Source organism: Artemia franciscana, chromosome 21, assembly GCF_032884065.1.
Source record: "Artemia franciscana chromosome 21, ASM3288406v1, whole genome shotgun sequence".
Classification (NCBI taxonomy): Eukaryota; Metazoa; Arthropoda; class Branchiopoda; order Anostraca; family Artemiidae; genus Artemia; species Artemia franciscana.
In genome coordinates, this window is record NC_088883.1 from 12393444 (window position 1) to 12403524 (window position 10081).

Genomic DNA, 10081 nt, shown 5'->3' on the forward strand with positions numbered 1-10081 from the left:
CTTTCATTTGGATCCGTTGCTCCATTTGCAAGTTGTACTAAATTAAACCAAAAGCTTGACTTTTTTCAGCACTTAAAACCCACTCCCCCTCGTTCTATTTGAGCTAGGGTTTTCATTTCAAAACCTGTCGCGGTCTTGATGCCTGTCGCGGTCTTAGGCACCTTTGGTTCAATCTTCACTGAGATCCATCAATCTCTCGCAAGTTACACTGAATTAAATGAAAAACTCAACTTTTTTTTAGTACTTAAAGCCCCCTCCCCCTAATTAAGCTAGGGTCTTCATCTCCAAACATTACGTGTCTTATGGTTTTGGCATCTTTGGCTTGACTTTCATTGAGATCCATTACTTCATTCGCAAGTTAAATTGAGTCGAAAAAAAATGAGCTTTTTTAGCACTTAAAGTCCCCTCACCCTAATTAAGCTTGGGTCTCCATCCCAGAAATCTATGCTTATCATACTCTTAGGCCTCTTTATTCAATTTTAATCAAAATTCCTCTCTCCATTTGCAAGTTACAGTGAATTAAATGAAAAATTCGATTTTTTTTAACACTTAAAGCCCCATCACCCTAATTAAGCTCAATTTTAATCCAAATAGTTCAATTTTAATACAAATCTGACTGGCGGTTCTCCCGCTATACTCGATTGCACAGACGGGCGGGCAGTTCTCAAAAACCTATCTTGATGGATATTTTCCGCTATCCAAATAAGTGATGATGCCTGGATGATGATATGCTATTGTTTTCCTTTTTTTGAATTCAATGAGCCAACAAGGCTACCTAAGACGTTGCAAAATCTGTCTTTCCGTCTGTATGTCTGTCTGTCCGTCCGTCTGTGTAATCACATATAAGGGGAAAACCGCTGGTTGGATTTGGATGAAAATTTTGATGGCCAGATTTGGTGCCAAGGATCATGAGACACATCAAGTTCAAATATCCTAGACCCTAGAAGATCAAAGACCCTAGCTCAAATAAAACAGAGAGAGAGTTGTTAATAATTGTTTTTCGTTTAATTCAGTGTAACTTGCGACTAAAGTGATCTGAGCGAAAATTGAACCAAAGAGGCCTAAGACCATGACATATCAAGTTTTGAGAATTCCAGAAAAATTTAAGTTTATTGCTTAATTTAGTATAACTGGCAAATGGAGTAACGGATCCGAATGAAAACTAGACCAAAGATGGCTAAGATCAGGGCTCATATCAAGTTCTGGTATCATAACCCCTTTATCAAACAGGGTGAGGGGGAGAGAATTTCAAGGGTTTCAAGAAAGTTGAGTCTTCTTTTAATTAGGTTGGGCCTATAACTTATGAACGGAGTGACAAATCTGAAGTCAGATTCGTCTGAATGCCTGAATTTGCTGGAACAAATTTGACAAAATAACACTGCATTGGATCCAGCTAGAATTCCCTAGACTTGTTTATTGCAGACAACATTTAGATGGGCAAAGATTCATAGCTTCAGTAGTTTTACTAATAATATGGTCCTGAAGATGATGAAATGGTAGAAATCTGGTTAAGTTAACAAGATGACTAAACGTAAACACTAATGTCCGAAACATAAGCCCAAATGGACTACAGTATACAACATTTAGCACAAAACAAGGGATTTTAGCTCACTGTTGACCAGTGAACCGTGAAATAATTTCAATTTTCTTTTTTATACAACTTTTAAACAAAAAATTAAACCAAGTGTTAATCATGCTATAATTTTTTTTTTGTCAGAAACAAATACCTTGTTTCATATCCAGAAATAGGGCATGGAGCTATATCTGAGTTTACTCTAAATCTAAAGGGTAATGTTTTCTTGTACATTGCCAAAACACACACAAAAGCAATATCTGAGTTTGCTCTAAATCTAAAAGTGATGTTTTCTTGTACATTGCCAAAGCACACACACACAAAATTTTCTTGTCAAAGGTAAAGTATTTGAAAAACAAGTACATTAAAAGTATCTTAAGTAATAAGTATTTCGTAATCTTACTTAAGTATCAAGTAATAAGTACACCGTAGAGTTTTTACTGAAGTATAAGTACAGGTAATGGAAAATTTTACTTAAGTAGTACTTCATGTAAAAGTACTTCAAGTAAGTGACAGCACTGTCGAGAACTACTAATAAAATTAAACTGAATATTTGATATACAATGATATTAATTGCTGAAAGCTTATCAGTTCAAAATTTAATTTTGCTGTAATTTTTATGTTTTTTTTAAATGTTGTTGTAATATACTAAAGAAATATTTGTAATATAATTCGTTTTCAATAAAACGCGTTTTAGTTAAGTGCCGTTTTCAGAACCCCGTGTCAAAAGTTACAACACTTCCCCCAATTTCTGGGGGCGATTTCGATTTCATTTTTTTTATCTGATCGTTGGACTGTTGACCGGCGTTTACCCCCTGGAAAATATCCCCCACAGAAAATAGCCCCCGCTTAAAATATCACCTCCACCCCCCACCCCCCGGAAAATATCCCCTGGAAAATATCTGGAAATTATATTTCTGAGGATGACAACCTTCCTACAGCCCTCACGACAAGGGTGGTAAGTTATATCCTAGGGGCATATAAGGTTCTTATAGAAAGCGGGGTCGTATGAACTTTTGAGGGGCTCATTAGATTGGTAATTAAAAGTTCTAGATAAAGATTAAGATTCAAAGTGATCAGAGGACAGCTACCCCTCCCCCCCCCCCCCCAATGCACTGTATTTTCCTGAAATGAGTCATAGAAATTTTGAGATAACTATTTTATTCAAAATAATCCATATATCATTTAAAAAGGCTTTTAGGATCGTGAAAAAAAGAGCGTGGGGGCAGCAGTTTTAAGCTATTCCCCGGAGTCATTTAAGGTTTTTATGGCTGTTTAACTTTAAAGGAGAATCATTTTGCTAAAAACAATAAGTTCTATTTCCCTTTTAAGAGTCAACAGCGATGGAGAGCAACTAGCCCTCTTTTCACAAAACACATGTGATTGAAATTGTGAGATAGGAATTTTGTTCAAAATAGTCCAAAATTTATGTCACAATGCCTCTGCGGATGACACAGCCCCACAGTATGCTGGGCACAGGCCTGTAAGCTATGCCCTGGAGGCATATAAGGTTTTTATGCAATGGGTGGCTGTATAAACTTTTCAAAGAGCATAGATAGAATTTTTCTGGAACGGTATTAAGTCTTGTTTTTCAGATCGACTAAAGGAGTTCACAAGGGTGTTTGTTGTTAAAAATTGTTGAAGAAGCTTCTCCAGCATACAAATAGCATGCCAAACTAGGAATTCTTAAAGAAAACCCGAAAACATTTAAGCTATTATTTTCTGTTTTCCTGAAAAACTATGTCAATATAAAAAGAACAGAAATTAATTTTAAAAAAAATTTCCGCAATTTAAAAAAAAAACAAAGAATTCCGTAAAACTAACAAGAGCCAAGTGCTCATATGGCACCTAAAATTCCATAGGCCGGAACCTAAATTTAGACTCGGCACTAGAGTTATCGATTTCATCGTCCTAGCACGTAAAGAAGCACACAACTCGCCTAAGACCCAGAAATCCCTCCAACTCCCCCAAAGAGAATGAATCCGATCCATTTATGTCAATCACCTATCTATAACCTGTGCTTAATCTTCCCGTCAAGTTTCATCCCGATCCCTCCACTCTCTGCGTTTTCCAAGATTTCTGATTTCCAAGATTTTCGTTTCCCCCTCCGCCCCCTATGCCTCCATATCCGACCTAAATTGAAAATGGAGCCCCTGAGACACGAGATCTCTTTATATATCAAGTTTCATTAAGATCTGATCACCCATTCGTAAGATAAACTTACCTCAATTAGAACGATTCCCCCCCAACTCCCCCCAATTCCAACGGATCCGGCTGGGATTTAAAATAAGAGCTTTGAGACGCAAGTTCCTTCTAAATATAAATTACATTAAGATCCGATCACCCGTTCATAAGATAGGAATACCTCATTTTTTCTAACTTAGGTTTATCAAGGAAATCTGTCCGTATTACCACAAAAGCCAACTGGGAGGCGAAAATCTTCATTTTATAATAATAAGGAGGGGAAATTTAAAATCCTTTCTTCTTTAGGCTGTCGAAATGATATTTCAGGATTATGCTTTCACAACGGGCTTAAAAGCAATATATTTACTTCTTTTTACTGTCAAAAAATTGTTTTCGAGTTGCTATGGCACTGAGGCGATTAAATTAATATAATTACTTTTTTTGGCTGTCTGTTTTTGTTTTTTGGGTTTGCTTCTTTTGTAAAGTAAGGTAGATTTTACAACGTTGATGTCTTCTACGGGATTTGTATAATAGAAAGTAAATGTATGAGAAGTTCAAAAATTATTATTTTAAGTTTTGGATTTTGGTGAGCAAATGATATCCACTTTACTGCCTATTTTTATTTAATTGAATCTCTTTATTATATGACATATCTACTCATCCTAAAACATTAAAATAAAGGCCAAACTCTTTAGAGCTTTTATAAAGGTTCGTATAAGTATAAACTTAAAACTAAGTGTATGAGTCGGAATAGTCCTTCAAAGGTTGGAGTAATCATTTACGAAGAATACATTTTCGAAAAACTGTTGATAAAAGACAGCAAATAATTATGTGTTTATTTATTTTTATCTAGTTGGTATAGATGGGTCTGTGTTTTAATTCTCAGTTTTAATCAGTGGAACGGCATCGATTTTTTTTTCAAACATTTACTAATTTAAATGTTGATAAAAAGTGGAAATTCACGCAACTTGATTTAACAATGGAACTGGAATGCAACTACAATATTACCTCAAAATTTTTCACCTTCTCAATACCAACCAGTCACAAAATATAGTTATGTTTTTCTACATGGATTGTATATATTTGTTCATAAAATTGTATAAACTGCTACATATACCGCTGAGGAATTTTACAATTATTTTGATACATGCCATCGAATCATTTTTCCACGATTAGTTGGTTATGAATCAAAGCTTTTACAGGACAATGCTCTTACTTAATCCTAAGTCTGGGTCAAATTTTTCAGATTTTTATTTTTGCGCTCAAAAGACATACCGATATTTAACTCTTGAATTGAATATATGAAAATCTCAAGATTAAAAAAATTAATTAGAAATCTACCACAGCTTGAAACCCTGAGAATTTAAATCACCAATCTATACGTATCAAATACAAAAATAACAAACACATAATTGTTTGTTTCTTAAGGAGTATTTCAACACATATACTTAGTTTGAAGCACATACCTACATACATCTTTATTAAAGTTAATATTTTTCTGACGTTTTTTACTCTTTATTCGAATTTTTAGGGTTAATAGAAAAGGAAATACTACCGAAGAGCTCTAAGCTTATAAGACTCTAGACTAACAAGAATAGCCATTATAAAAATTCACCAAAATATTCAGGTAGACATCCACCGTGTAATAGATAGGTATGGCAGTTGTGGAAATACAGAAATAAGCTTTTCTTATAAATTTGTGATTTCTGCAACTTAAGCAAAATATATAGAACTTCTACAGTGGAAAGATACCCTACATTGTAATGAAAACCAAAATTTTAATTAGTAAATTTTTTAGATTTCGTCAAAGTTGACACTGATTATTAAAACACTATTTATAAAAAGAAACAGTGATTTGTCAATGCTTTATTGCTTATATTAAAATTCCTTGTTTTAAATTTCTTATATGCATTTCTATCTATTCGTTCTGTTTTCTTGTTACACCCCAAAAAGAACTAGTATTCAATGTTTAGTATACATTTTGCGAATATACAAATTGTATGTTTATCCTCATTTCTTACTCTTCATTACTATCATAGTTACTAAGCGATGCCATAAAGTTAAGCGACATGCTAAATGGTTTGACTTATACAAACTGTCACAAAGAGTGCATGACCCCAAAAGATGGTTCAAGACCAATCTTTTTTTGATAATAAGAATTTTAACTCACTCGCTATAGCGGTCAGAAGTGCAAAGACAAAATATTATTCAGAAAATATTAAATGTCATATTTTTTACAGATGGTGAACAGTTTTTTATTTTTTTTTATGGCGGGGTGGGGATTGAAGTCAAATATTTGTTTTCCCGTTGATCCCCTCCCCTTAGAAAAATATATGAAGTACCCTGATCCCTACCTACATCTGCTGTGCGTAAGCTATGGGCAAAATTCACAACTTACATCCCTTTGCTTAAGGACTGGGGGGTTTATACTATCCCCAAAGGTATAGTTATTGAACATATGCTTGACAAAATCACTATCTCAAAATTTGGATCAGATGGCTTCGGAAAAAAGGGGCTTGGGAAGGGATTAGTTGTCCTGTAGTATTTTCGGTAACTTAAAAAGGGAACTAGAACTTCCAGTCTTGGTTAGAATGAGTCTTCTTTCGATATTCTAGGACCATTGGCTCGATAAGATCACTCTTCAAAAAAGAAACAAGCGAGGATCGTGATCGGTGTTCTGACAACAAAATACAAAGTTCCACATTAAACAGACTTGAAGTCTGTGTAGTAGGGTTCTCTGCTACGCTAAATCTAATGGTGCGATTGTCCTTAAGATTCACTGAATTTTGGGGGTATTCCCATTTTTTTGAAAATCCGGTGAATCTTCTCAGCTTATAGTTTTGAGGGGTGACACTAAACTTAATGAATCTTACATATTTGGAATCAGCACGAAAAGTCTATTCTTTTGACACATCTATTGATATCAAAACTCTGTTGTTTAGAGTTTTGGTTTCTATTGAACGGGGTCGCTCTTTACCTACAGTTTATTACGACGAACTTCTTGAAATTCGAAAGGCATTTAAGCAAAAGGGAAACCTACGGTTTTTCGAGAAATGATCAGAAAATCCAGCTAAAATCGCTTAAATCACTGTGTTACAGTTTCTTGGAATCAGTGGTGCTTCTCTAGTACCCGGGGCAAAATCTTAATTAGCCCCCCCCCCCCCACCCTGTCTTTTCAAAATTCTCAGGTCAAATTTTGATAAATTTTCATTTACTAACAAAATTTCTACTTGTCAACGAAATTTCAATACAGAATGTCACAAGAAAGATTAACAGTAGTTAAATTCGGTATACTTTAATTCGGTGTTAAATTCGTGAAGTAGTTAAATTCGGTGTTTTCAAGGAATGGCAACGAAGATATGGGATAAATGGAAATTTTCGTTTTCAGTTTGCTTTTACTTACTACAAACTGCGCCATCTACTTCACTTTAATAAAAGTAAAGTTTCTAAGAATTACAGATGATTATAACCGTTAAATTATTTATTTGGAACTTTGCACCCATAGAATTTCTACGCCCAGGGCAACTACCCACTCCCTTAAAACTGCCTCTGCTTAGAATAGGAAGAATAGCATGATAAAAATATGATGATTATTCGTAAAGAATAGTACCGAAACAGTGAGAATCATAGGAGATAATGGCCAGGTGTAAAAACCGACTTGACACAGGATGCTACTCTGTGTCGTTTTTTTCTTTTAGTAAATGAGGTTTTCACCAATGCCTCTTTTCATACTTCACAAACTTTTAGTACATTCAGTTACAATCCATCAATTCTGTTTTGTGGTCAACTAGGTTCCTGCATCACTTGTCAAAAGAGACTGATCTATGGGATTCAAAAGGAATGCCAATAACAATAGAATTAATCAGCTAGCCGAAAATTTCGCAATGGTTTGAATTCAAGACGATACATTCAAAAGGTCTTTATTTGTTTTTAAAAATAATTGAAAAACAAGAAAGAGAATATTCACTAGAGTAGGCCTATAGTGAAAATAATAGCAAAAAAAGGCTAGAAAATTAGAACAAAAGAAATTGGAGAAAACCAGTTACAATCCATCAGTTCTGTTTTGTGGTCGACTAGCTTCCTGCGTCATTCCTCAAAAGAGACTGATCTATGGGATACAGAAGGAATGCCAATAACAATAGAATTAATCAGCTAGCCGAAAATTTCGCAATGGTTTGAATTCAAGACGATACATTCAAAAGGCCTTTATTTGTTTTTAAAAATAATTGAAAAACAAGAAAGAGAATATTCACTAGAGTAGGCCTATAGTGAAAGTAATAGCGAAAAAAGGCTAGAAAATTAGAACAAAAGAAATTGGAGAAAACCAGTTACAATCCATCAGTTCTGTTTTGTGGTCGACTAACTTCCTGCGTCATTCCTCAAAAGAGACTGATCTATGGGATACAGAAGGAATGCCAATAACAATAGAATTAATCAGCTAGCCGAAAATTTCGCAATGGTTTGAATTCAAGACGATACATTCAAAAGGCCTTTATTTGTTTTTAAAAATAATTGAAAAAGAAGAAAGAGAATATTCACTAGAGTAGGCCTATAGTGAAAATAATCAAGGAGGCACACTCGTGCCTCTATAAAGAGGCGACACACGACAATGTTAAGCGATCTTCGGTTCCAGTGGTCGCAGAGGGATGGGGAGGGATGCATTTCGTAGCCCGAGCTCCAACTAAGAAACCTGCAAAATTTCATCCCCCTCCAACTTTTCCTTCATGGGGAAAATCTGGCCGAAAGTTTCGACTCGTCAACCCCAGCCCCCCTTTAACGTTGTCCGATCGGGCTGAAATTCACAAGTTAAGGTCCCCTAGGGCCCAGGAGCTTATCCGCGAAATTTCAGCTCGATCCAATAACTCCTTCCCTGTTTTCCAGAAACCACGCATAGCGACTTAAAATTCATTTACTTTTTTTTCCTAGACGCCTACAGGTCACATCCGACATCGGATCTGGGTGTACGAAGACTCATTCGATGCGGAATTCTCCGAGTAATTTTCCTGGAAAGTTTCGTAGGAAAATCTTAACCCCCCGAAAGTTTCGACCCTCCAACCCCCCCCCCCCCTTTTAACGTTGTCCGATCGGGCTGAAATTCACAAGTTAAGGTCCCCTATGGCCCAGGAGCTTATCAGCGAAATTTCAGCTCGATCCGATAACTCCTTCCCTGTTTTCCAGAAACCACGCATTAGCTACTTAATTAACGGATTTCTCTCCATAAGAGCCCATGTTAATTTGAAATTTTCAAAATTTATTGAGAAGTTATATTTACGCACATGCAAGTGTTTAGCTCAGTCGGTAGAGCGTGGGACTCTTAATCCTCGGGTCAAGGGTTCAAGTCCCTTACGGGCAGTTTTTTTTCACAACATCAAAAAAATTTTGATAACACCTGGACAGCTTATCATTTGAGAGATAACAGAATATTAGCTTCTTATGAGCAAAAGAAACATTTCGGTCATTCTATCTATTTTTTTCTATTTTATACAATGATTTAAAAGCGGGGGGGGGGGCGGCAGCCACCCAAGTTCCTCTCCTAATTCCTGTACGAGGAGTACAGGAATTATTAAATTACATCCACCATGGATTGTAGAAAAACGTACAGAAATAATATGAAAAAAACTTCGTTTTCTTAAAGAGTTAAAGAGGCTGCGTCCCAAAGTCGAACCTTAAAACGTACAGGAATTAGAAGAGGCAGTTGGGGGGCTGCCGCCCCCCAAACCCCCAGCTTTTAAAGACTCTTTTGTACAGGTTTTTTTTGTGGGGGGACTTCATTGTTACTAATTACTAGTTTCGGCGCAATGGTTCTCCTGTCCTCTTGTGTTTAACATTTTTCGAAGTTATTCCATTATTCATTCATTTCAATTTTTTGTTAATTAAAAGAGGGCCTTTCCGAAGCCAAGAGCGGGGGGTTAGCAAAAAAACAAAAAACCTGTACAAAAGAGTCTTTAAAAGCTGGGGGTTTGGGGGGCGGCAGCCCCCCAACTGCCTCTTCTAATTCCTGTACGTTTTAAGGTTCGACTTTGGGACGCAGCCTCTTTAACTCTTTAAGAAAACGAAGTTTTTTTCATATTATAGTGAAAAAAGGCTAGAAAATTAGAACAAAAGAAATTGGAGAAAACCAGTTACAATCCATCAGTTCTGTTTTGTGGTCGACTAGCTTCCTGCGTCATTCCTCAAAAGAGACTGATCTATGGGATAAAGAAGGAATACCAATAACAATAGAATTTAATCAGCTAGCTAAAAATTTCGCAATGGTTTGAATTCATGACGATACATTGAAAAGGCCTTTATTTGTTTTTAAAAATAATTAAAAAACAACGAAGA